This window comes from Cygnus atratus, chromosome 5 (assembly GCF_013377495.2).
Source record: "Cygnus atratus isolate AKBS03 ecotype Queensland, Australia chromosome 5, CAtr_DNAZoo_HiC_assembly, whole genome shotgun sequence".
NCBI lineage: Eukaryota > Metazoa > Chordata > Aves > Anseriformes > Anatidae > Cygnus > Cygnus atratus.
This window is the reverse complement of record NC_066366.1, coordinates 53,955,683-53,983,423: the sequence shown is the minus strand read 5'-3', so window position 1 is coordinate 53,983,423 and position 27,741 is coordinate 53,955,683. Positions and strand designations below refer to the sequence as shown.

Sequence of the window (27,741 nt, the reverse complement as noted above, 5' to 3'; positions counted from 1 at the left end):
AATGTTCTTAAGGAGGTAGAGGAGAGAATGAGTAGCAGAGTATGCTGAATTGCAGAGCGGTCAGTTAGGAAGAAAACTACAAAATGGGATTTCTCCCAGTGGATGATGTCCATAGTCCAGAGAGTTCAGTCTCTGAACTTTACCCGATATCCAAAGAGACTGACAGGAAGACTGATGGAAGGTTTGTGCCAGTGATATGCTTTCTGGGAAAATGAAAAGTATTATCAAGAACTGGTCCTTGGATTTCAATGGCAGTTCTGTAGTAAGAAAACTCAGACCTGTAACTGACTTATTTAAATACATTAGTCATACTAATATTGTCCTGTCTTGTTCTCTGTTGTCCTCTGTATAATATCAACTTGTGAAAAATACAGAAAGTAATAATTGTGGTTCTATCTGCCAGCTTAACTGAATATGATTGTGCAGTAGCCTAAAGACTGGTGCAGTACCCTGACCATAAAAACCAACTCTACAATCTAATCTCTGACAGCCAGCTCAAATATAAAAGAAAAAGGATAGAAAAGCCTTTTATCATTTGCTCTGCAGTTGTCCCCCCGTATGAAGAGAATTTTCTGAACAGAGTTTTGTGTTTGAGATTTCGCATTTCTTCAGCCCCTGGCCTTTGCCTTTGCGATCTCTTTTCCTTCCATCTGGAGCTTCCTTTCCTATGTTTCTCTTGAGCAGATTCCTTCCATCCACCACAAGAATGGGTACTCAAATCAATTGTTGATTGAAATCCTGGCTCCCTGGGTGTTTCCCTCCACTGCCTTTAGTAGTGTCAAAATTCAAGATACATTTGTTTTTCTTTCATGCCATTACACAAATACTGCTCCCCAGTAGGACTTTGAAGTTCGTATTGTATTCATTAATAAGATTTAAAATCTTTTCAAGACAGTCCCTCCTAGCCCTTCTCCACCAGCAGGATGTGTAGCCCATTGCATATGAATTGGTTCCGGGAGTGGGGCCAGGGAGCATGGGAGTGGGGCTGGGCCAGGAAGCAGGAATAGCTGCTTCCCTAAGCGTAGGAGAAGGGACTTCTGGGCCCTGGCTTGTGAAGGTTGAGAGGAAAAGCATGGCCATCTGCGCTGAGCGTGGGCAGATCAGCCCCTCAAAGTACTGCCAGTAGTAATGGGGAGTGGGGTCTGCTAGGACCCTAGGAGGTTCACATTTTGTGAACCAGCTGCAATTTCAGAAGTTAGTTAGACCGAACCGGGACGAACTGTCTCCAGCACAGTTTTGGCTACCCACAACCTCTGCTGGCTCAGTCCCCTACTTCTAATGCCAATGCATTGCCTAATGATGTCAGCGGGTGTTTTGGGTTTGCAAGGAATGCAGGAACGGGATCTCTGAAAAACAGAATGTGTATGCAGAAATGCTGTAAAAGAGAAAGACTCTTTGCAGAATGTTTCTTTAAACATTTTAACAAGAAACCTGAGCTTCTTCCAATCCCTTGGCTACTGTTTTTAAGAATTTTCCTTGCAGGTAGCTTACATTCTTTTATATTCTGTTGTCACGTATTTTTGTGAAATGCTTCTGAGGGGAAAAAGCTTAGGAGAATCTTTCTGACCAGCACAGCATTCACCAATTGCTTGGATACCACTGAAGTCTGTGAGACTTCAGAAGCTTAAGTGTTTTTCTGAATTATGCCTTGTCAGATCAGCATAGCTATTCTGGTGAATCTTTTGTGGAGACGGTAGTTTCTCTCGATTGTTAAAGAATTTCAGCTTTACTTGATTTTACTCCTAACATTTAACAGTATGCTATTGTGTCTGCTCAGGCCTTTGCTAGGCTTGGTGCTTTCATCAGTTTCCTCTCAGCTGAGTGGAGTCACCACACTACTTCAAAGGGTATTTCTTGCGAGTAGTACTGCTGTCTTTAGTATATCTTCTAATTCTCACCAATTTTCAAGTAGTCTTCCTTTCAAGTAGTCTTCCTTTCAAGTAGTCTTCCTTTCTTTTTTCTTGTTTTTGCTCAATGGCATGTAAGGTTTGAGGCAGGAGTTGGGTCATTTGTAGTGGATATGTTGTATGAGGCAATTCCTTTGTCTGAAGGGCTGTAATGGGCTCCTTGGTGGGGCTCACAGCCAGTGAATGCTTTTTATGCCCTTGTGCAACAGCCTGACTATAGTTTGATCCAGACAATAAGTATTCACTTTTCTGGAGTGATGCTGTGAGTATTCAGGGATTCCTTGCTCATCAAGTGTTGGATGTACTCATCAGATGTGTGTATGTCATCAGATGTGTGTGTGTGACTTATGGTCACCAGGTTCATCAGTTATAAGTATCCCCTGGTAGCTTCAAGCTGAAAGATAAATTTTCTGAAATGTGTCAGCTTGTTAGTGTTTATAGTCAAGATGGATGCTGGAGAGTACCTGCTGTAACAGCATTTTGAATCAATTTCCATGTAGCCTTCAGCTACTGTTGTGCACTGGCATTAGACTGTGACAACCCCATATGTGTAGGGGTTTCCTTATCTTCTGACAGAGAAATGTCATTGGCCTTTTCTGACCTTATCCTGTGGTCACACATGGGATTTTGGAAGGTCTTTTGTAAAGACTTGGCTTCTCCTTTCTTACCATAATATTGCAGAGTGCTACTTCCTGGATTTTCCTGCTAGAACATAACAGTTTTTACAGTAGTAAAGTTTTAAATAGAGTTTGAAATATTTGGCATCAGGATAGAGATTATTGTATGCAATATATTAGTCAGTGTGACTTTTTAAATCCCTAAAAAGAGAGGCTTGTGCAAGAAACTGCATATTTGCTAGTAAATCAAAGTGTAGGCATGGGAAGGAGCTCAGGCGACCAGTCCATCTCTCTGTTCTGTGGCAGAGCCAAGGACTATTTTTGACAGCGATTTGCCTAACCTTTCCATAATGGACTCCAGTGGCAAGAATTCCAAGGCCAGCCTCGGTGAGCAGTTCCAGTGGATGGCTGTTTTTGTTAGTTATTTTGTTCTAATAGCTAACAAATCTTCTTTTGCCACATGGTAGGCAATTCTTCGAACCTTGCTGGACCTGAAGAACAGTTGATCACTGTCATATTTATAAAAGCATCTTGCATATTTGAAGACTTATGTCTTCCTTCAGTCTCTTTTCTAGACTAAACAAACCCAAATCTTTCAGCTTTTGTTCCTAGATCATGTATTCCAACCTGTTTTTTTGTTGCTCTTCTTTGGGCTCTTCAGATTGCCTGCATAAATCTTGAAGCATATTGTTCAAAATTGGACTGTATTTTTGATTTGAGGCATCACTAGTGCCAAGAAGCATGGAATAATTACATCTCATGAAATGCTATCTACCTTTTTATTTGCAAGATAATCATATGACTAAGTCAGTTTGTGCATAGTTGTGTCCAAGATCCTTTTGCAGTTCTGTAGTTAAATTACTTTTCCCTGCTTTCTAATTGTGCATTTGATTTTCCTGCCCAGGTGCAGAACTTGTCTTTCTATTTCATATTACTGATTTCAGAGCCATTGGCAACTCTTTGAATCCTGTTCTGTGAAGGTTTTTCCACTCTTCACAGCTGGATGCCCTGAAAATTTGAGTCTACCTTAATATTCCATCATTTTACTTATTAATGAAGGTCTGGAATAGAACTGGGCTTTAGGTAGACATTTGCAAAACCAAGCTTGATATATATTTTCCACTGAGTTAGTAATAACAGTACAGTTTTCAGCCAGTCATCATATAGTAATATCTTCTGCGGAACTTACTTCTACAAGCATTCTGATGAAAAGTGTTGGGGAGCTGGGTTGTGCAGTGCTGTGTCACAGTCTGTCTAAAGTCAAGATCCCATCTGCTGGTTCCCCTTTCATTGGTGGGCTGTGAACATGGAACTAAAGAGAATGGTCTGACTGGTCTGTTGTGATTTATTTTTCACCTCCGTTCATGAGGCTGGCCAGAACTTGACTTGTGTCCTCGGTTCCCTCAGCCCTTCCCTAGAGCCAGTAGTCACTTCTGGTCGGTCTGGTCTGAGTCACACCTGGCTGTTTTATTAGTGCTTATGAACAGCATTGGGCAATGGCTGGATTGCTAGCTGAAGCTTGGCAGTATGTCTGTTATCTCATGGATTTGTGCTCCTGGCCGGCAGGCAGCTAACACCCTAGGAAGCTGGGTTGACAATGGATGTCTCTGTTCATCTCAGAAAGAATTTTAACAGAAAAAAAAAATCTTGCCTTGGTAGTCATCAACCAAGCAGACAAAAACAAAAAACAAAACAAAACAAAAACAAAAAACGAATAAAGAAAAAAAAAAGAAAAAGAAAGGAACACAGCAATTTACCTAGAGTCTGACCTATTCAGTAGCTGGTTTCCCAATACTGAAATATTCCCTCTCTGCTTCCCAAATTATTTAATGGCAATAAACATACTCATCAGCTGACTTGTCCTCCAAACACTATGAGAAAGTTTTTAAAAGGCTGCTTTATTTTCCCCCCCTTCATTCCTGGCAAATGCACAAATATCTAACTGAAGTCACATTACTTAAATAGAAACTAATAGAAGAGCTGGTTGTACAAATAGTTCAGGATCTGGTCACAAACATGCACTGAGCTGCTGGTCCTCCTGGGGTGAAATTCAGCTTGGACAGAGACAAGAATTTCACCTTTTTAGCTCAAAAGAAGGTAACTATCCTCCTTGTATTTTAGTCAACCTAGCTATAGAGTGAAATGGGAAAACACAAGAGGGATTTTGAGAGTGCTGGCCTGCTAGCTCTGTGCCTATTTATAGCAAAAGAGAATCATCATAAAATAATGTGAAAATATTTCATTTTTATAGCCCCATATAAGATTAAGTTATCCTAAAGTGAATCATAGACTCTGAACCAATAAATAACGGAGAACAGTGTTTAAAAAAAAAAATTAATGAAAACATGATTTATTTGTCTCTTCTGGAAGCTCTCTGTGCCAGTTGCAGTAGTAAACATACCTTCTGTGAATCACTGGAGATGAAAAACAGCCATATACTTGGGCTTAAGCAGTTCATATGGGTTTATAACTGTTTTGTATCTTTTGAGCATTCAGGAAAATCCGGCCCACAGATTTTTAAACTATGATTCTGGCTACAGAGGCACAACATATTCTTTTCTGTTTTTAATAAGTCTCTCTCTTTGTGCTACAAATCCTTCTAAAAAATTGTACCAGCGGTGCTAACCAATGGGTAGCAGCTAGAGGCCGGGGGGAGAGGAATTGCTTTGGCTGGACAGAGACTAAGGGATTTGTACACCCAAATTTCTATTGTTTTTAATAGGAATTTGGCTTAAAAAATCATATCGCTCATTTGTATTCAGTCTCTAACAACTGGAGGTCTCTAACCATGCATTCCTATCTTCCTGGATCAAATCCTCCACTGGCTGGTGCACCAGTCAGGGGAAAACAGATACGTCATTGCGCACATCCTCTCCTAAGATTCCTCCTTTGTCAGGTGCACCATGCTGCTTTTCTAACCAAGAGCACCTACCGTCTGCTGGCTAGAGCTTACAGCTGAAGGAAGTAGGAGCTGTATTCCACCAGAAGCACAGAGGTTACTTAATAAACTTAAGAAGGTTTACTACGTTATAGTGTGGATTAGTTTTTCTCATTCTTTCAGTGCCTTTTCAGAAGATCATGTGAGACTTTGTAAAAATACAGGGCACTTATGCATGCTACTATTATTCCATACCCTCTGGTATACTGTCATTTTGATCATCCCATACAAACAACTGAAGGAAACTGAAAAATAAATTAAAAAAAATATTCTTGAGTAACACCAGAAATCAGTTAGCTTAGTTCAGTTCAGATGGGAAAAATGAGTGAAAACCCAAAAGCTTAAGTTTAAAACAAGGGGATGCTAATTTAATTTCTGAAGACCTATATGGTTATTGAGAACTTTAGGATTATTAACAAGAAGCTACATATTCCTTTTACTTTGTTGCATTCCATTCATCAGTGAATTACATGTAATTAATATAATTTGGTAAGATGGTTTCAGGTCATGGTAAAGTGGTTGCAAGCGAAAGGGAAATTTTTGCAATAATGTTTGCATTTTCACTACTCTTTCAGATGACTTCAACTTATACAGAAGACCACTAGCTACACAAGGACGACATTTGCTATTGCGTGTGCTGATGAAAAAATTGCAAATGAGTAGATCCCTGAGATGCAGCTAGATTAACATATGTTCAGTGTGAGTTTGTTAATATGGAAGATGTCAGAGAAATGAAAAACTCAGAAACCTTGATCAAGGCATCAAGACAACGGGACACATCATTTTGACACAGGAATTTTTATAGATCGCATGGGACTGGCAGTACTCCAGAATTAGTTCCAGGCTGAAATGTAATTCCATTCTATATCTTCCTTCGTGTTAGAAACCTGAGTACTGAGTGGTTATTGCACTGAACTATATTACGTGCACTATTTAAGCACACTGAGTACAGTACATGATTATAGCTCTATTTTTAAGTACACTCCTCTTTAATGTGTTTTTACTTAGAATGAATCTGTAGGTTAATGTTGGACTCAACCCGTATACACAGTGCACATGGTTCTAGAGGGAAGTCACATTACCTGCCAGTGCTGAGCATAATGAAGAGGGGAAGTGCTCTACAACTGTATGAAAAGAATGAATGATCAGTCATGATACTTTTGCTTTTTTTGCCCATTACAGCTGCTGTATTCATTCCAAGAAACTAAGCACTCAGTGCAGAGAAGGTGGTGGCTGAAGTTCTCCACCTGTTCCTATAGATACACAGCTTTCTGGCAGCATAGCACAATTCTCCATATAGGCAATTGAACTACCAGAGCTAGTGTGCTAGATGGATAGGAGATGTTACGTTTAAATGCCTCTTTAGTGCTTAAGGATGTCTCTAGGTGTCACTGGTATTCCTTCCACCTACCTTCTCTCCCTCTGTGCTAATTCCCTCCGGGCCAGTTTCTGCTAGTGAAATTCCTATGGGACCCATTAGTCTGTTTTTTGAGTTTGTGCCACCTGCCTGAATCCTGACCATGACAAGCCCTGGATCTGTAGCCCACCGCTTGAAACTGAGAGAAAGGTGTTCTCATCCCCCTTCTTTCCTGTCCCACTTGTGGTTATTGCAAAAAGTGTGTGCAGAAAATATCTCATGTTATGCAAAATTTTATGAGAAAAAGGCCTGTTTTCTGATATTGAATGATATATTCATTAAAGTTCTTACCTTTCTGACAGGAGATTTGGGTTCAGAACTTTTGCCTGTTTTGGTGGATTAAAAAATCTTTTACCCAGGAGGATGCTGAAACACTAGTCGGGGTTGGGGATTTTGTATTTGGCACCCTTCTGTGAATGCTCCTGCTTTATGTTCCTTATTCAGTATTCAGAGGGCAAGAAGAAGAATGATCTATAGAAAACGTGTTTTAGAACATTTACCACAGAGGAAGGAGAGCTAGGTCTCTCTCAGTTTCTCAGCTGAGACAAATAAGCATCTTGAATTTGGAATACTGGAATAGTTTTTTTTTTTTTTTTTAAGGAAAAAAGATGTATTTGTATGGGAGGTGGGCAGAACAGTGGAAACCCACTGTGGCAGCTTGGGGGCCTGACTTGCTGCTAGACTAAAATTTCTTGGTGGAGGAAGGGCATGGAACCAAAGCTGAGACAGCTGTAAGTGTCTTTGTATGTGTGATCTTATATTGCACTTGTCTCTGTGTTTCCCACCGACTAGCTTAAACAGCCTTCTGCTTAGTCTGCTGCTGTCTGCACATCCCATTTCAGTGTGCCTGCAGCCTCTGATTGATTTATGTGTTGCTGCCAGCTTGAGACAGCTAATGTGGTTATCACCTCTAGCTGTTTACCCCACCCGTAAAGTGCTAAATAACTCCAGTGGCTCAGCAGCTGGTTTACAAACAGCTCAAATATCAGTGCAGGGAGGGTGAGGGGGACACTCAGGCACAGTAACCTCGTCAGCTGTCTGAAGCTGATCCATCTCTTGTCCACCAGAAATGTTCTCCCTTTGCATTGCACAGGCCCCTAGCTCCAGGCCAGGTGAAACGCAGAGCTGTCAATTGGCCAGGTGCCTTTTCAAATCTAGCTTAGATGCAAAATAATTATATTTTATGGTGCTGAATGTAGCCCTTCTAGTACAGCCTTCACTTCTGAATTAAGTGCTTAGACTCTGTGCTTAATGAGGAACCTCATCTGGAAGCACTGTTAAAAGTGAGGAAGCCACTTCTGAGTATACCTGGTAGTGGGCACTTCAGGAATGTCACTTGGAAATTAAGCCACCTGAGGCTGGGATTTGGCTAGCTAAATAGGGCTCTGCATCTGAACAAGTATTTTAGACTCTGTTTATAACTGTTACTGGAGAAATAGACACTCTCTGATGGTATAGAGCATCTCCTCTGGAAACAGATACCTAAAGAGACCAGATGAAGCATGCTCTGAAGTGGCGCATTTCTGTCTGTTGTGTGGTGGGAACCAAGGGGAGCACCTCAGCTGCAGACATTTTATACCAGACCCCCGAAGTGAGGTGAGATGAATCTTTCCTGTGGGAACTGGAATTGAGTTAGGCAGAAGCTTACTTGGAGTGTCAGTGGGCCAAAATTTGGGTTTAGGCTCTTACATCCATTCACAGTTCCTTTGTATATCCAGGCCTTCACACCTTGCACCTTTGAGAAAGGCATAATGTTTCTGAGTGCTGGCAGTGCTTGCAGCAGCATATGTGCCTTCCTTAATTGCTTGTGGTGATGGGGGTGGGCAGCCTCGCTGCTCTGTGGCAGGAGTTGGGTGTAGGATCTGTCCTGGCTGTTTGCATCTGCTGAACCTCAGCCACCTCCCTTTGGTTGAACCCATACAATGAGGCACTGGGACATGGTCAGTGAACACGGGTGACCAGCTCCATCTCCTTTCCCCTCCACATTTTAAGAGCTACACAATGCAAAGTGCGCTCTGGTTTCCTAATTGGACATCCTAATGTGCCCCTTCCTGCACCATCTTTATAGCTGCCTCCAGCTTCTATAGAAAAGAAGACAGTTCCTCCTAGGCACTCAAGTAAAGGTTAGATACAAGTTAGATTTCTCTAAGTGCTCACTTACTTCCCAGAGGTTTTTTTTTTTTTTTTTTTTTTTTTTTTTTTTTTTTTTTTTTTTTTTGTGTGTGGGGAGTATGGTGTTAGATGGGAGGGTGTCCAGAGTCACTTGGCTTAGGGTTCTCCACTCAGCATTATGATTTAGAGGGAGAAGAGAAACTTCTGGGTAGAGATGTCAATTGCTCTAAGTTTCTGGGAAATGTCGAGCTGATATAAACTGTGAAAAAAAAAATCTGCTGTGAAAAGCTATTTTAAATTAGAGTTTATATAACTGAGGGGAAAGTTGGGTTTCCTTTTTTTGTCCAGGTTAGAAGTACATAGGTAGAAGCATATAAATATTTTTTTCGTTTAAATTTACGTTTAGTTATTTTCAATTTCCTTTTCTCTTTCTTGTTCACAGCCCTTGTGATTATATAACAGCTCTCAAGAGGAAGCTGCTAACAAGACCATCTGACATTTTTTTGCCAGCTGTTTTAGTGGAGGCATGTTGGATTAGACTGAGCTCCACCTTCTTTGATGAGGTAGAGTAACACCATAAAATACAGTCCAAGCAGAATGATAGCCTACTTAACCTCTTGGTACTCTTTTCATTAATTTCTTCTTGGATCAATTATTATGTTTTGCCTGTCACAGAACTGGGCTGAAAACTCCTCCGGGCATGGAATGTGTCATTCATTTAAACAACATCAAGGCACGCTGTTCATGTTTAATTATTACTTTAATGCAAGTGCTAAACTGTTTTCAGTCACATCTAACAAACATGATTTCTGGGAATGGTTACTGCCTGACCTCAAGTGAGGGCAAGTTAGGCTTAGCCTTGAAATGCTGCATCAAGCTGTCATTCCAAATAGAAGTGAGCTCAGTCATCCTCACGTGAACTATTATATGGATGGTCTGGTGGAAGCAGGATATATTAAATGCCCATCAGAAGGGACATTGCAGTATGCTGATTTATGATGAGTAAATTCTAGAGTAATCCTATTGATGATGCCTAAAAACATCTGCTAACAATGCTGCAGTAGCTAAGCTAGCAATATTGTGTAGTAGATGAAAGCCACCTGTTGGTGAAGTCTTTTTAAAATGCATATAAATATTTCTGTTGGTGCTGTTGCATCAGTTCTTTTTCAGCATTCATTTGGAAATAGTCAGAATATTTATAGGCCCAGCTCCAGCAGAATGTAAGCACGTGATCAATGCTGTTGCTTTCAGTTGCACAAAAAGCCATTTTGATGCAACATTTAGAAATTAATGCTAAGGTCACCTTAATGACCTTTAAAATCTAAGTAGAAATGTTTTTCCAGGATTGGGTGCACGCAGAAAGCAAGGTCTAAGCTGTGTGTATTCAAGAGATCAGTCTGAAAGATTAAGGACAGAAAGCACCATGATATATAATACCTTGGTAGGAGTAGGATTTTCTGGTTTTGATGTATTCCAAATAAATTGCATTACAAGCAATGAATTTTGGGACATCCACAATCACTTCATAAGGCTGTTCCATTCCAATTTTAAACTAAATCAGAGGGCACGTCCACTTGACTTGACATACCATTCACCCTGATCTCATCTTTATTCTATATAAAGAGTCGACTAACACAATAGCAACACTTACATAAAGATGCAGACCTGACTTAAAACTTCCCACAGGCAGGATCCTAAGGCTTGAGAGTATCCTTTGTATCTAAGTAACATCCACTGAGAAAATTTATTATATCTGTCAGAAGATTTGGTTTGACATCTGAGACCAAACTTTACTGGGTTTCCATTTTTCTCTTCTCTCTGTTTTTCCTGTTTCTCCACTGGGCCACCTTGCAGTCATTGCTGATGCTCATCACCAGTTCATCTTCCTGATGGTGACATTGGGAGCAGCCATCAAGGCCTGAGTAAAGGTTGAAAACTAAAAAATGGAGCATATATGTGCCCGAAATGTCTACCTGTGCTAGTGACAACCAACAAGTTACCAGATATTGTACCAATATCTTTTGAAAGAGAAATTATGAGTGTGAATGACTGCAAAGCTAGTTGCCTTTTGCTGCCCTCAATGTAGAATCATTAAGAGTTTTAAAACTTCAGCCTAACTGTTGTGTTTGGAGAAAGCTTTCTTTGTAAATTTCCTGGCCCAGAGTGCTCTTGCTTTATGCTCTTGCCACAGTACTCTGTTGGTTTGTCCCGGTTCGAAGGAATAAATCCTGTTTTAAATTTCCTTGGTTTCTTATAACAAAGGGCTCCGGAGGAAAGAAAATCTTTTAATCCTCCCAGCAATAACCTGACATGACCTTCTAAACACACTATTAACTCAAAAATATTAGCAATATTTTGTAGCTGTCTTAAGAGTGTACAATAGAGATAGACCAAATATTGAGAAGAATAATTATACTTGGATCTGAGGAAATTAGTATCTACAGCACAATTACATGTTTTAAAATGGCTAAATGTTAAAAGCTATTTAAAAAGCTATGCAGTGGAGTATTGTTCAGTAGTTGTGGCAGAGCACAGGCAGTTTTCTGCATGCTCTTTCTAGGCTTATGGTTTCCTGACTATCTTAGCACAAATTACTTGCCTTCTCTGTGTTCTTTAGTTACTCCAATCTGTTTTGTCCTTCCTTCACAAGAGCTAAGCTTTTAGAAGATGTTCAGAGTTATTTTAATATACTCAGTATGAGATATTTCTTGTAAAATTTGCAGGAGGAACCAGTTTTCTGCAAATCTGGTCTCTATATTATATTAGTAGCCTGCCAACAATTGCACACAGCTTAAATGTCAAATAGGTATTTTTAAAAATTAATACTTTTGTACAAATGTAAGTACATTAACCCTACTCATTTGGAAAGAAACTTATGGTACTAAAACATCACACAGATAACTTAAAATTAGATATCCAGCTTTCTGCACTTATTGGAAAGAGAGAAATATCATAGCATAGGATGCACAGTAGACAAATTCAGAGAAAAGTCAATAGGAGAAGGTAAAGAAAAGGAATTCAAGCTTGCTTTCTGTAATGTGTGTTAAGATAGCTAAATTCAGAGATAAAATAGTGGTTTGGAGCTAGAAGTTACTTTGATACTTTGAAGCACCTCAGTTGTGCATTTTGGTATGCAGCAGGCTGCAGCTGTGCATTCCCTCATAAAATTATTTGATAAATTCTACAATCATTAGTCAATCATTCTCTATTTTGAAATTTCCATTAAATATCTGATCTAAACCTAGTGAAGTCACCGAGAGTCATTCAGTTGCATCAAGAACCAACTGAAAAATAAAAGCTAGGCCCACAGGAAGATGTGGGGAATATGATGCCCCAAAGTGGGATTTACACTGGTACCTGACTCTGCTACATGCCAGTAAGAACCAGTAATAACTCCATTCTCTCTCTGGAGAGGAGGGTACTTTGAAGGTGGAGTTCCCACCTCGAATTCAGTTTTTAACTTAGCTGAGCAGTCACAGTCAGAGGCATATACTTGGTGTCTCTTCTTGCTCTAAGCTGTAAGAACAGTTTTGGGTCAAAAAGTATGATATGGAAAGGTTTAAGGGGAGGAGAAAGATGGCATGAGTAGCCAAGCACAAATTCCCTGTGTCTTTGGTGGCTGGTCCTTGGAGTCCACGCTCTCTCTTATGGCAGAAGAGAATTGCTGGCAGTGTGGAGACTGGACCAGCAGTTCCACTGCCTATATCATTGACTCTCACACAGTGCAGCCCTGTCATGATGGCCAAGGTGGCTGTAACATCCCTGTTTGCAGCAGGGATTGGCCGTAGTCTGGTTGCTAGATTAGAACAGCTCTGGCTCCTTCAGCCTTGGCATAAGTTTCTGTCATGAGCACAATGCTCTTCAAAGACTGGGTGCACTCAGTTGTGAGCTGGTGGCTGATGGGAAATCCTGAGTGCAGGCTGGTCTCTAAATATCATGGTTTGGAAACTTGTACAGCTGTGTCATCTACTCATCTTTTTTTTTTTTCTTTTTTTTTTTTTCCTTCATTAAAATGCTTGAGGCCTACTTCAATATCTGTCGGGTGGTGAGCATGCACTCCCCGCTCCTGCATGGGTTTGAAATATCCTTTTTGTACTGTATTTTCAGTCACGGAAGGTACAACTGTGTAACTCTGCTCCTTGGACAGTGCCTTAACCAACCCACTAGAGGTCATTTGGAGGGATGCACCTCTGCCCTGCTGATGTTGTGGACTTTGCAAGAAAGACCTTTTTGGTCTTACCCTCTTGATTATTCCCCTTTAGTTGTAGTACTTACCCACTGCATGAGCCCCACAGGTTGCTACCACAGGGAGGAGATTGTGGTAACTGTCAGATATGTCATTGATACAGTGCTATTTAATTAAAATAACATTCCATTAGTTTAAATTTCTCTGAACACCCTCAAGTGTTTCTTTGTTCAGTTCCAAGTCCTCCAGCAGCCAGCACTGTGCTCAAAAAGCTTTCTGCTTTTCTTTGAGGGCCATACTGCTGTCTTCAATAGCCTCTGTGGACCCATCTCTGGACTGTCTCCTTGCTCTTCTGCATGCTTTTTTCTTCTGACAAGAAGTAGTTGTTCTAACAAGCAAAGTCCAACTCCCACTTCTGCATTTGACTCTGGGGAAAATCCTTCAGGCTGCATGGCCCAGCTCCTCCTCCAGCCTTGTCATGCTGATTCGTGATTTAGCCTGTAGCTTCTATTGTTGTATTTATTGCTAAACAAAAGTAATATTTTTTGTTCCCTTGCTTAGGCTGAGTAGTAGTTGTCATGTCCACCAGCTTCCATGAGCTTTGTGGCTGCCCGCTGATCAGAAGGCTTGCTTGCTGAGCACTACCTCATATCCAGCAAGGCAATGTGCAAGGAGCTTGATGGCCTGGCAACTTAAGTAATTTTCCCCTAGGCCGAATGGATCTTATATTCTCCATGGCTTCCAATGGGCTGCATATTCCTCACTGATTTAATGGTTGACTTGTGATGTTTTTGGATGAGTCAAATCTCTGTAATAGTGACACTACATCTATGTATGTGGTAAATGTGAAAGAAAACAGATGTCTATAAAAATCACTGAGTCTGATTTGGAACGATGAACAGTATTATGATTAATCATAGCTGTGTGGCTAAAGTGTAGTATCTCTACAGTGTGGGGTGGAAATTTCTTCTTTCACACCTACATGGCTTCTACCTTAATATTTGGATTTCTTTTTAAATTCGGCCTAGAATACTCCACAGTTAAGTTAGGACTGTTTGTTTTGGGAGCAGTGGTACAATCACTACTGTGTTTTAAAACAGCTAGCACAGTATTGCAACCTTAAATTTCAACATTGATTTTTTTTTTTTCTGGCAATAATTGCACTTTGTTCATATATAAAAGGAAATGAACAGTAGCTGCTGAGTAAGTGTCATCTAGAAATGTGGAGAGTGTAGCAGTTGTTCCCCAAGAGATTTCTTCCAATGCAATGTGAATTTGTTTGGTGCTGTTTTATAAGGTGTCTCAGACCAAAGCTGAAACACTTGCTGAATGCTTGAATGCTAGATTAAAGACAGAATCCTAATCCAGACTTAATCAGACACTCTGAAGCAAAGAGTTTCAAAATTCCAGAGATCAGAAGGCAAAGAATTTCGCAAATAAGTATCAGCCACGTCCTATTCCTGTAAGACTTGAGGTTGAATAATGAAAGAGCAATGGCAGAAAGAAATAGCCAAACAAAGAAAAATGAAAGGTCTCACCCTATGAACTAGCTTTAAGGTCATGAACAGGATCTTACAAAATCAACACAAATTCATTACTGGAAGAAGCCGGAATAGTCTTCAACACAGGGGATGTGTGATGAGTCAAATCTGGTCAAGTGATGTATACGTGCAAAATTCTGAATAAACTGGAGTCTGCTAGTAAAATTAACAGGCAGTGTCAGGAGAATTTCCATAGTGAAGTCTGTAATTTTCTGGAGATACTTCTCTAGATTGCTAACCATGGTTCAGACAAATCATGAGACAAAAGAATCACCTTTTTTTCACAGGGCTCTTTGTATCCTGTAACAGGATTTTGGGAGATCAACGTACAGTCTGCTGTGCAGATGTTCTTTTATTGACTTACCTACTTTGGTGTCAAGGCTTGAGGAACTCTCATGCTCTGTATAACCCTTTTAAGTCCATGTCCACTGGCTTAAATAAAGACCATGGAATGCTCTAAATACAGTAACAAAGATCTGAGGTACGTAAGATGTAAATTGGAAAATGGACACTGAGTGTAGTTGTTAGATATCTTTCATTTTTTGTACTAGTATTTGAAAGATGGTATTTCTCAGAATAATGTGAGAAGGCTTGGAACATTGATTTATTCCTGTTGCATTCTGTAAATGACTCCAAATTGCAGTAATTTAGAAATCTTAAGGTTCTTCTATATCTGGATTTTGCATTCAGCGAGCTTTAAGTACAAATATATGAATCTTTAATTCATGAATAGAACTTTAACTGAGCTGAATGCATGAATGTACCTTACAGTGTTCAGGCTTTGTGAGACATTTCTTCTAAATCGGCTTATGAATTTCCTTTTGATGAGCTTAATTGTTGACAGATTTTTCAAAAGCTAGCAACAGCTTGCTTTGCTAGCTAGTATTCACATGTACCGGATAGTCTTGTGAAGTCCTTTATTCAATTTGCATAATATTTTGCTTCTACTGTAAGACAAAGTGAAATCCTTTGTAGTGAACCTAACAATATTATACATATGAAAGGCATCAATCCTAATCAAATAAAAAAACACTGAAAAATCACCCTCCAGCTTTTTCTTCAGGACCTTAGATTATGTAAAGCTGTATATATATATATATATATTTTTTTTTTTTCCCCAAAGGGATATTCTGAAAAAAAGGTCCTAAATAATAAGGTGTTATCTCCCATTCAGTGAAGATATTTTCCTGGTTACTTCAGCACATCTCTAAGTGTACTTTTCATTTAAGATCCCTCAAGTCAGAATGCATTGCAAATACAAATATATTCATTAAATCAACAAAACTAGCAAACTTTTTTGTCCTTTTGCATGAAACAGACAAATTCTACATCTTATTATATCCAGAGGTTTGTATTGCTGGTGCTAATGTGTTAAAATTTCTACCTTTGCATACTATTTCTGGGGAGTATAGGTTAGAAGAGAATGAAATTTAAGCTAAACAGTGGGATCTCTAACCATAATGGTGGTTGTGGATATCTGAGGGTAGTGAAGCATGCAGAAGCCTTGAAAATAACTGACCTGTTTTCCTCCAAACATTTCTGAAGAATTCTTGTCCGTTAATAATGCCTTAAAAGTAATAAAGACTGGGATCTCTGTATTCTAGCCAAATGAGGCCACATCCTACAGTCCTTGCTTTGTGTTTAGTGGAGTAAATTTCCCATTTGCTCATGATAGGATGGTGACTGAGAACTGAGTAAGGGTGGCAGGATGGGAATTGGTTTGTCACCTCTGACAGTGCGTTTGCAAACTGCTAGAACCACAAATGAGCTCAGTGTTTAGCAAGATGGTGGATGCCAGCATGAAGCTTGGAAGTGCCAATTTTAATTAAAAACTGCATTTTCAAATCAAGTTCCTAGTTAACAATGGGTGGGAAATTCTTCCCGCCATATAAGCTTTCTGAATGCTGTGTTGACTGGCAAGATGGGTGCAGCTTCTCCTTCCACAAAAGTGCTGCTACCATCATCTTCCCCCTCACCTCCCCCCACCAGAAGAAAAAGACTACATTGTTTGTGGAAACTCTCCTTGTTCATGTCCTGCATTTAGGCCAGAACAGACAGATTTTATTTAGTCTTCCCCACCCCCCTTCCTTCGTTGTTAACAATGGAGCAAACACATGAGATTAACATGGCTCTTGACATGGCTCAGTTGTTTGCCATTTGGAAACTACTGATTCTTCAGTTGTATAATTGTAAAAAAAAAAAAAAAAAAGAATCAAAAGATTCAGTCATTTTCTGTTTATTCCAAAGATGGGGAGAACAGAGTAGTAGAGGAGAGATGGGGGAAGCCAACAACAAAAAACAAATTAGTTTAAGAACCAGCATGTTCCCCTTACTTTAAGGAACACAGTAAACATTTCAAAAGTGCATGCCAGCTCATTATCTAACTTGGTCTTCATTGACTTCATGAAAAACAGCAGCAGTTAAGCAATGTTTGCCAAAAGCAAATCTGGGTATATGTATTGCTAAAAAAATGTGACACCCGTTCTGTACAGGTTCCTTAATCTGCCACACAGAGGCAAATCAACATTTCATCATTATCCTTTCTTTCTGTTGTTTAGCCCTTTGATGATTGCTCTTCTAGTCTGTTTTGAGCATTGTTTATGCAAAATTCTGGTATGACCTATGACTTGAATAGTTGGCCAGAAACAAACCTCTCCAAGTGTTTAAAGATGTAGAGACAGCTTCAGTAATATAATCTGGACTGTAATATCTTTTAGAAAATATCTCTTTTACAAAGTTTATTGTTTGAAAAATCTTAAATGGCATGGGCTGTTTATGAATTCCTTCTTTAGTAAAATTTAAGATTTAGTTTGTCATTAATTTCACTTGTATTTGTAATGAGCATTCTTTTCTAGTTTATGAATACAATAGGTAGCTGCGTTTTTCAGTCAACTTAATGTATACTTGCAATTTGCAGCTATATTACTGAAATTATTGTGACAAAGCATTTGATATACTATATATTCAAATATAATTTTTTATTGTGATAACAAATGATACAGTGTATTCCATGAATTGTTCTATATGGATAAATTGCTCATTCTTTGGTAAACTCATATCTCTTTATGTCCAAAGCACATAAATTCATAAATATTTTTAATCTTATTGAACTTAGTTTCCCTTGGGAATTACTTTTTACTTAAGAGAAGTACAAGCATCTGTTTAACAATTGTTTTATTAAATAGTTTAAAGAACATTTATTTCGAAACTGTGCAGGCTTTTTCCCATAGCCCTTACGTTTTCTGGTATGCACGTTATTGTCTTGTGGGCATTGATTTCTCTCATCTTAGGTCTCTCCCTTCAAAATTAACAGGCCATTTTAGCAAGCTGTGTTTTGCTTTGTAATCTATACGCTCCTGTCATATGTTTAAAATTCAGTGTTGCTTTGCAGTTCTGATAATCAGTTATTCTATTCCAACACACATCATACTCTTACTTTTTATGAGTAAAGGGTAAGGACATTGAAAAAAATCTTACTTTTTTTTTTCTTTTAATATACAGTTTTTTTTTTTAATAAAAAAACACTTCAATTCAGAATTTCTTAATGAAGTGGGGCATTCTGTTGGTAGAAAACAATGCCACTTTCTTATGTTTTTTGAAACATTTATCTCATTTTCCTTTGGGGAAAAATAAAACAGCTGGTGAAACTAGGATTTCAAAATGGAAAAAAAGAATGCTTAAATAAACTTCCATTTAACATTTTATCAAAAGCTGGAAAAAGCTGGTGAAATTTAAATCTCCTCATCTTCCATAATTCTCCCCTTCTTTAAATATTCTCTTTGATATAGTTACAATTTTAAATTGTCATGAGGACCAGGTGACAGAATACAGGTTTTCCTTCTCTCTCTCTCTCTCTCTTTTTTATTTTTATTTTGAGGTAGTTATGTCCAAAACAGAGTATATCAGCATGTTCCAATATTTATTTCAGGTTTTTCTTTGTTGTTAAGCAAAGATTGCTTCACTCCCATGGCATGGTTACTTCAGTCGTCGCAGTACAATCTGGAAAATACATTGACATGAAAAATCAAAGCATCACACTTTGAGAGCAGATTTTACACAGAAGTAGAAAGGACATTAGCACTGTCAGTAGAAATAACTGGACCTCGACTAATAGTGTTGGTCAGGGAAATGTCAGAGGAAGAGAGTAAGGGCAGAAATACAGTCAGACCGAAGGTCCCAGTACCTTGTATCTGATAGCAGCCAGCAGAATATGTTCATGGAGAAGTGTAAGAAGCAGGAGAAGTATGGAGTGATTCTTCCTGCTTGTATACTTTCCCAGCTTCTGACAGTCAGCAGTTTTGGGACTCCCTGTGCTGCAGTTGCATCTTAACCATTGTTTTTATGAACCACTGAGTGCGGAAGCAACAATAGGAACAATGGGTCACTGTTCAGCATCAGTGGCAACTGCACTTAGAAATAAGTAACAGTGCCACTTCAAAACGCTTGACATGGACAACAGAAACAGAAGAGCCAGGAAATTATAGCAGTACTAAAGCCACACCCATGGCTGGAGGCAACATCTCACAGCTCCTCCAAGTTGTAAACTTCTCCGGAGCTGAGAATCCCTACCATGCAGAGAGGTAGGAGCCAAACGCACCATTATATAAAGCAGCAACTCATGCCCCTGTGGGATCTTAATGGGACATGGTGTCTTGTTCTTCAATGTAGAGGTTCGTCCCTGTGTGTTCCTGCTGAGATTTTTGTATGGTGAGAGTTGGGTGACCCTGCCTCATATCAATACAAGATGCCACCAGTCAGCTGATCTCTGGTAGTTAAGAGAGACTTCCACATTCTCTCAGAGTCACTGTCTAGTTCCTGTTCAAGCATCTGTCCCATGTAGGATGTAAGCAATCCTGTGTTATTTCCTCTGACAACCTTCTTTGGTGGCTGTCAGCAGGACTCCCCAGTAAGTAGGTCTGCAGCAGTCTTCATGCACAATTCTTGACCTTGTATGTGATCAGCTGCATGTTTCTTTCCACAGCAAAGCATTTGGAAAATGACAGAGCCTGAAGAAAAAGGGAATTCAAAATCTGGCTCCCCATTTTGTCCTGAGCAGGTCTGCTCTTCTACATGTGTGGACAAGTAGGCAAGAGTGGTCTACAAGCTCCTTCTCAGCAAGCCCGGCTGTTAGGAGTCTTGACTTCGCATGATGCAGTGACTCCTGTTAAGTTCCTGTGAGTATTTTGCATGCTGCACTTCTCCCTGCAAAGTGACAACATGCTGAGACACAAAATAGAAGGTCCTGTCTGTTGTGAGCACTGCACAGAACAGGAGGGCAGTTGTGGTGGATAGGAGCTGAGCTGTGATCGCGTTGCAGGTAGCCCTGCTGTGTTTTGGAGACAGCCTTTGTACTTTTGAAGTTTACTTGAGGATGCAGTCATATGCCAGCCCAGTTCTGAGCAGTTCCTTTGCTGCATAAATAGCCCCTTTCATTTCAGTAGACTGCTCTGAGTGTAACCCAGCTACCAGAGTATAGTTGTCTGCCTATTCAGCCCTTCCTTGTTTTACTTAATTTTGCTTTTGTAAAAACGTCACTGAACCCAAAAAAAATTTTGCTTGGGTGAGGACTGTGTTAAGTCATCAGAAAATTTCAGAAACTGAGACCAGATAAGAATGAAAATTGTAACAATGCCCACAGTAATCACATTTGAAACCAGGTCTCACACTAAGTCTCCTGTCTTCCTGCTATCAGTGATGTTATGAATGACAGACCTTGTTTCCTTTTGCAGTCCCATTATTTTTACTGTGTTCTTTATCTTTGTCTTTTGGAAAGAGCAAATAAAAACAAAACTTTGCTTTACATTTTTGCTTGAAGATAAACTGGAACATTTTAACAGGCTAACTTTAAATGACTGTTTACTTTTGCAGTGGTCAGGGCCAGTACTTAGGGCTATGGCTACATGACTAAACTCTCGTGCTCCTCTTTAACAGTTTAGGGGTCAGTGTTTCTGAAAGCGCAGGAAGGATGGTGGTGGTGCAAAGCAGTGTGTCTGCTGCCCACTTTGTCTAAGACAGCTGCAAGAATGAAAGAACAAAAAGTGATGTGGGTCAGTCTCAGGGTAGTGGCAGAGAGTCCTTCCTTCCTTCCTTCCTTCCTTCCTTCCTTCCCTCCTTCCCTCCCTCCTTCCCTCCCTCCTTCCCTCCCTCCTTCCCTCCCTCCTTCCCTCCCTCCTTCCCTCCCTCCTTCCCTCCCTCCTTCCCTCCCTCCTTCCCTCCCTCCCTCCTTCCTTCCTTCCTTCCTTCCTTCCTCTTTCTCTCTTTCTCTCTTTCTCTCTCTTTCTTTCTCTCTCTCTCTTTCTTTCTTTCTTTCTTTCATGCAGATAAAATTTCAGTACCTGGTTAATTTAGACCATAAAATTAATTCTTATGAAGCCAGAGCTGAACCACACGCTTCAAGTGTGAAGGGCTGTTGCATTAAACCATTGTGCTACCCAGAGAGTTCAGTCAAATGAGGACAAGTTTCCAGCAGGTGCAGTTTCCTTTTAGGGAATTGATAGATGGCGCTTCTGCATTCTGTAATGTGCCAGTTTTAGTCTCTACAAAACACAGCTTGCATTCTGTTATAACTAGTAACAACTCATGCATCTGGAACAAAGAAGAATATATCTGAGCAATATATTACATTTAACTGCAGTCTGGTTCAGATCCTCAAGTTCCTTTAAATTTAAACTGTGCAACAAATGTACTCCTAGTCTCTGTTTTTATCACTTGTTGTATCATTTAACAAAGGTCACAGTGACCCAGAGGAAGCTTAAGAGGAAAGTGTTGTGGTGGACCTTGGAAATGGAATTTGACTGTGACGATGGTGGGCCTGAAGCCAGGTCCAGCTCTCCTGCATGTCTTTTGTTCACACTCTTTGTTTTTCTGGGCTGGATTCAATCATGCAGCCCCATCTATGGATGGGGCAAAAGTCTGTAATAGTACATCTCTCTTCCCTGATGACTTTTTCAAAAGAATAGTTTAAATTGTTTACTTTTTCTGTGGTTGGGTTGTTAAATTAATAACAAAAATGTAGCCACTGTTAAAAAGAACAGTCTTCCAAAGAATGTCTAAACAAATAATTCTGTGCTTAATGACCACTATCTTGTCAAATCTTCTTGTGATAAATTTTTCTTAATGGGGATTCACCTGCTCAGATCACTAGATTCCACACCATATTTTGCATTTTTTTTTTCATTTATTATTTTATCTGGTTAGATTTTGCTTACATAAAAGCTGCTTGATTAGACTGATGCAAAGTGCTCTGGGAAGTGCCAGAAATGCTGGTGTAAGCTAGTATTCGTTTAATGGCTTTATAATGTTTCTGTTTAATGTAGTGACCTTTAATTAATTAATTAATTATTTGTTTGTTTACAAACAGTTTATTTCAAACTAGTACAGTATGATATTCAGTAGAAATCTGTTAAGATCTATTAAGTGTTCTGTTGGTAACTTCTTTCATGGTTTAGAAATGCCAAAGCTATCCAATTTCCAAAATTTTCAGACATAAATCCTTGCTCTTATTATTAAAATTGAATTCACAGACATTTGTGCTATGCTTTATACCATCTTTTGCAGCGATACAGAGTCTATCCATGAGGTAGCCATGTAAGTATCTAGCCAGATTTATAGGTGCTAGTGCTTCCAGGTGCAAAACTTACTGCTCTGGGGTCCCCAGCACAAAAAAGACATGGATGTATTAGAAGGAGTCCAGAGGAGGGCCACAATGATGATCAAGGGGCTGGAGCATCTCTCCTATGAAGACAAGATGAGGGAGTTGGGGTTGTTCAGCCTAGAGAAGAGAAGGCTCTGGGGAGACCTTATAGCAGCCTTCCAATATCTAAAGGGAGCCTACAGGAAACTGGGGAGGGACACTTTGTCAGGGAGTGGAGTGATAGGAAAAGGGGGAATGGTTTTAAACTAAAAGAGGATAGATTTAGATTAGATATTAGGAAGAAATTCTTTACTTTGAGGGTGAGGCACTGGAACAGGTTGCCCAGAGAGGTTGTGGCTGCCCCATCCCTGAAAGTGTTCAAGGCCACGCTGGATGGGGCTTTGGGCAACCTGATCTGGTGTGAGGTGTCCCTGCCTATGGCAGGGGGGTTGGAACTGGGTGATCTTTAACGTCCCTTCCAACCCAAAACATTCTATGATTCTATGAAAACACACAGAAGCTCATTTTCTAAAAAAAAAGCAAAACAATCTTAGAGCTTTGGCGTATCATCCAGTTTAAAACAGTGTTTACAAGGTTTTTTTTTTAAAGGGTAGTGTCCACGTCTGGCATGTTTTCTTCAAATACAGAGGTTCTCCTGGCTCCATAACAAACCTTGGTTCTGTGTTTATCAAGTTGTTACTGCTCAAGTGCTATTATTTTATGCACTATCATACTGTTGCATTGATTAAAATTTCTCTTTCCTCTCAACAAAAAATAATCTGCAATGCCTGAGAAGTATATGTTCAAGTACATGGTATACTTTACTTGTGCTGTGTCCACTGAAAAAATCATCATATCTTTGATACCTAAAATATTTTTGCCTTTTCTCCAGCTGTAGTCAGAGCATTTTCTTTATTCTGTTACTGTTTTTGTAGTGAAGGAGTGTCTGGGAGAAGTGTTGGCAATCTGATATACTTAACGCATTCAGTTTCTTCCCCTATGTCCATCCAGTGAAAATATGCTTCATTTCTCTGTTCTTTAGTATTTGCAAATACATATATGGAATATTGATTTTTTTTTCTATGAGTTCTCCTGTGCTATTTTGGGTTTCTGCCCCAAATTATGATTAGAACAGACTTTTTCCTTTCTTTTGGTAGTTTCCAGTATGCTAAGAATCTATAGACAAGTCATCATGCTTTTATTTTATGACTTGTGTTATTGTATCCCCATTAGGTCTGACACTTTCCAGATGTAGCAACAGGTTTCATCACTGAGCTAAATCTTGACATCTCTACTGATGCTTTGCACCAATGACAAAGTAATCCTGCCTCACCTTTAGTAATATTATTGTCACTATCTCCATTTGTTTCAGATTTTTGTATTGTAATAAACTGGAAAATAAATCCATTCCAGTTTGGATATGAATTGGAGCCCAAACACCAGGGGTTGGATCAGTCATGGGAAATAATACCTGAGGCTTTATGTTTATGCAATCTTGGCAATCTTGAAAGAGAAGCTAAAAAGTATAAACTATAAGCTCTTGTGAGTTCAAAACTATAAGCTCTTGTGAGTTCAGCTGCTAATGTGCAGAAATAAGCTGTTTTGAACATTCTTTTTTTTTTTCTTTTTTTTCCCCTGAAGTTACTCTTGCAAAAGGAAGTCCTCTAGGGATTATATAGCTTAAATTACCTAATTTCTGTTCTAAACATAAATATTCTTATTTTGGTGTTTCGTATAATCACAAATATAAATGTTTCTGTGTCATATACATCTCATTTCTGCACAGGAAATACAATTACTGCCATTACTGGCATTATCTTGTAGTCATGTTTCAAATTTAAATTGTAGAAATACAGGTCTTTGTACATTTATATTTTCCTATCCATGCACTTAGTTCTGATCATTATTACATATTAAGTGCAACAGAAAGCCAAAAACCCTTTTCAAACACATTAATTACATTAAAACTTGTTACCAGTCCTGTTCATAAAGGCTACGGGACATATGTATCAAATCATACTAATATACTTTTCCAGTATGCTTCTCTTTCCTACCTCCCTTATTCCATTGTGTTTTGTATTTGGCTACAGCAGGAACTGTTGTCTCTAATCAGAATAAGAAGATGTAGTATTCATAGTTTCAGTATACAATGAATAATGAACAGTTCATTTCCTGTGGTTCTGTCAAAATGTGATTAGTTTGTAGTAGTTATATTACAAATGTAACTCTGGCATTGTCTTCAGTTAAAAAAAAAAAAATGTATCTGGCTCTTTATTTACCAGAATCGCACACAGTAAAAGTTTAACTATCATGTCAAGGCTGTCTTCTCAATAACACAACAGGCAAACTTAAGTGAATTGGAGAACAAAGTACAAATGTGTTTGCAGCCAGCATTTCCGTAAGATAATTCCCATTTCACTATGTACTTATGGAATGGCACTGTGCAACTTGGTTGATGTAGAGATGCTGAGTCGAATAAAGAGGAGGAAACATGTTGTAATACTTCCCTGGTTGACTCATAGTCCCTTCTGCAAACATTGCTAAGTCTCCTATCCAAAGCCAACTCACTTCTGCCCATTTAAAGCCTTACTACCCTTATTTCAAACAATGTGTAGAATCAGAAATGTTAGAATTCCAGTTATCTATGAATGAACCGACTAGTGGGTTGGCCATTATGATCGTGGTAGACAAGCTGGCAATCTCACAGAAGACTGAAGTCACCTCTGGTGAGCTAGCAAAGTTGCTATGCAGTGAAGAGACTTTAATGAGACAAAACCTGGCCCTGTTAAACTCAGGGATGGTTTTACTGTTGACTAACTCTGATAACTTCAGCATTTGTAGGAATTGTTCCAGTGTGTCCTAAGATCTGCTTCTTCTCAGCATTATGTGCAAGTGGGTCTCTTCTACAGTATCACTGAGGCTTGCTGGGCCTTGTGATGAGAGGGTTCATGTGTTTGCCAAGAGCAGCTCATTGGAAACGCCCTTTCTGGAGTCATGTTATCTGGTGTATCTTACAATTTCTGGTTAAGATTTTTAGAATTTATCTGTAATATATCAATTCTTTTAACTCAGAGATAACTGACTATGTCAGTTTAAAGGTAATAATCATATTTTATTATGTGATTATTTTATTTTGTGGATCAAACCCCTTTAAAATCTCATAGAATGATGTAAATGTTTAATTTTTATTTTTATTATTTTTTTTAGTTGCTTGTATCATTTTAAATGCCAAAACAATCAAAAAAGAATTTTAATTTTATTAAGGAAATATGTTGTTAAAAAGATTAAAGCTTTGCTTCTGATTGTTAAAGTAGTATTAAATGAAGGTGGAAATGTGCTTGTAGTTAACTCCCAGAGGGCTCAGTGTCAGAAGAAATGTCACTCTGAATTTTCCTTTTTAGGAAGGTGGCCTCTGTCAGATGTGAGCTCAGAAATGGCAGTTGTCCTTCATGTAGGTTTATCATGGCAGTCTCTGGGGCTGTGTTTTGGCAAGAGGCAAAGAGCAGGCCCATAATAAAAAAAGTAGTCCTCATGGGAATGGTAAAAATATGTTGGTATTGTTTAATTCTTTCATAACATACTAAATTAATTTATTTGTTTTTGAGCCTTTTAAAGTGTAATGCCATCAGGGAATGTGTTTTTCATATAGTTCTCTTACAAATGTATTTAAGTTGTAAGGAGATTTGTCTGAATAAACATCTACTGGTCATCTACATTGGGTGACTGGGACACAGAAGGCTTGATTTTTTTTGCTTTACATTCTGTGCAATAATCAGCATCTGCACAATGTGATCTTATCTGAACATTTTGTAGCCTTTTTGCACAGATGTAGACAACTGTAGAACATGTAGAACTGAGGGATATCAGACTCACATTCTTTATAAATTCAGATTTATAAACCCATGCTTTTCCCAGATTACTCACCATCTTTCCCCATTACTACAAGCAGCTTCTGTTCTTTACAATACATCATGGCAGATATTCTGAAGAGAGAAAAAGAACAGAACCCAGTGAAAGCTTCTGAAAATGTCCTCCAAATATCCAAATGTCTTCTTATCTGTAGTACATTTCTGTCACTCTACATACATATCTATACATAGACAAAGACAGGATATCAATCATTTTTATGGATGCTGCAAAGATCAGAGTTAATCTATAGGTCAGAAACACTTCATTTATTTGGAAATATAAAAAGAGGTTGATGCTTGTACACAGCTTGGCAGGTTTCCCTTATAATCAGTGGAGCTCTGCCAATGTCTGCCATGCTTCTCAGTTGAAAAATCCCCTTACTGAGTCCACTGACTATTCTTTTCAGGAAACTTTACCTTTTTGATTTCCTCTAGACATTATATTGAAATGAAACTAGCAGTGGTGAGAATGATAGAAGTTATGTACTTTACAATAAAGGGAAAAGATTCTTATGAACAAACATACTGAAATTAGAAGGGCCCACTCCTTATGTGCTGCTAAATTTCACTTCTGATTTTTATTCTGATTTTTATTCTGCCATACTTTTTTCCTCAACCAAAGATGATGGTAAACATTTTAGTCTTCTTTTAGTCAACAATTTGTCATGGATGTTAGCCAACAGCAACTTCTATTATATGGGCTATCTTTAGCACTAAAGTTTTAGATCGTAATTAATATATATATATATAAAAATATAAAGGGCTGTGGAAGCACACTGACAAAATCTCTGACAAAGGTTCTACGAGACCCATCTGAAATCTAGGAAGGAGATATAGTGGGGATTTAGTATTTAGTTGATGAGCAGTGTATACTGTAAAAAGAATAAAAATAAGATTCAGGTCAGGCTGCTCTTCAGTGAACCCTAGAAAGCTGTCTGTCTTAAGGATGAGATGGAAGTTTCACTCCATGTTTTCTTATTCTTTGCTGCAGAACAAAACTCCAAGACTATGTTATCTGTAGATGAACTTTCTGTTTTTATAAATAATATATGCTTCCATGCCCAGGTTTAGTGGTTTTGCACCACCCAGTCAAATGATCATGTGGGCTTAAAAAACTCTCTGTAGTATTAAGAGAAAACTGACTCAGGAGGCTGAAATGCAAAGGCAGTTCTACAAGAAATGTGGAGGTGAAATACTGAGAACAAAAGGGATGGCCAAAGGATACCGAAACTAAAAACAAACAAACAAAACCAACAAAAGACAGAGAACAACAGCTAGAAGGCTGATGGATTGAGAGGTTGTTTTTTTTTGAAGAGAGGGAGCAAAACAGGAACTCATATACAGATGATTACAGAAAAATGTAATGTGTGATGATGAGAGAGAGAGATGGGAAGAGTATGGTTCTTATTTTTCTCTTCTGAAATATCTATTTATAGCTTTTTAAGGCTGTGATAATGAACTTATGTTTTGGATAAACTGTGG

At 38.9% G+C, this 27,741-nt stretch overlaps 1 long non-coding RNA gene across 41 annotated transcripts in view; it reads left to right on the top strand.

The window, feature by feature from the left end:
* The window catches only part of LOC118250285 (uncharacterized), a 223,119-nt gene that overhangs the window by 20,198 nt on the left and 175,180 nt on the right, over positions 1-27,741 (top strand). For 39 of the 41 annotated variants that reach the window (XR_007708310.1, XR_007708283.1, XR_007708306.1 and 36 more), the window contains exons 3-4: positions 9,434-9,554; positions 19,700-19,892. This is a non-coding gene — a long non-coding RNA (uncharacterized LOC118250285). Of the gene's footprint in view, positions 1-6,037; positions 6,314-9,433; positions 9,555-19,699; positions 19,893-27,741 lie in introns of all 41 variants that reach the window. The other 2 variants (XR_007708311.1, XR_007708284.1) reach the window with 2 other exon arrangements.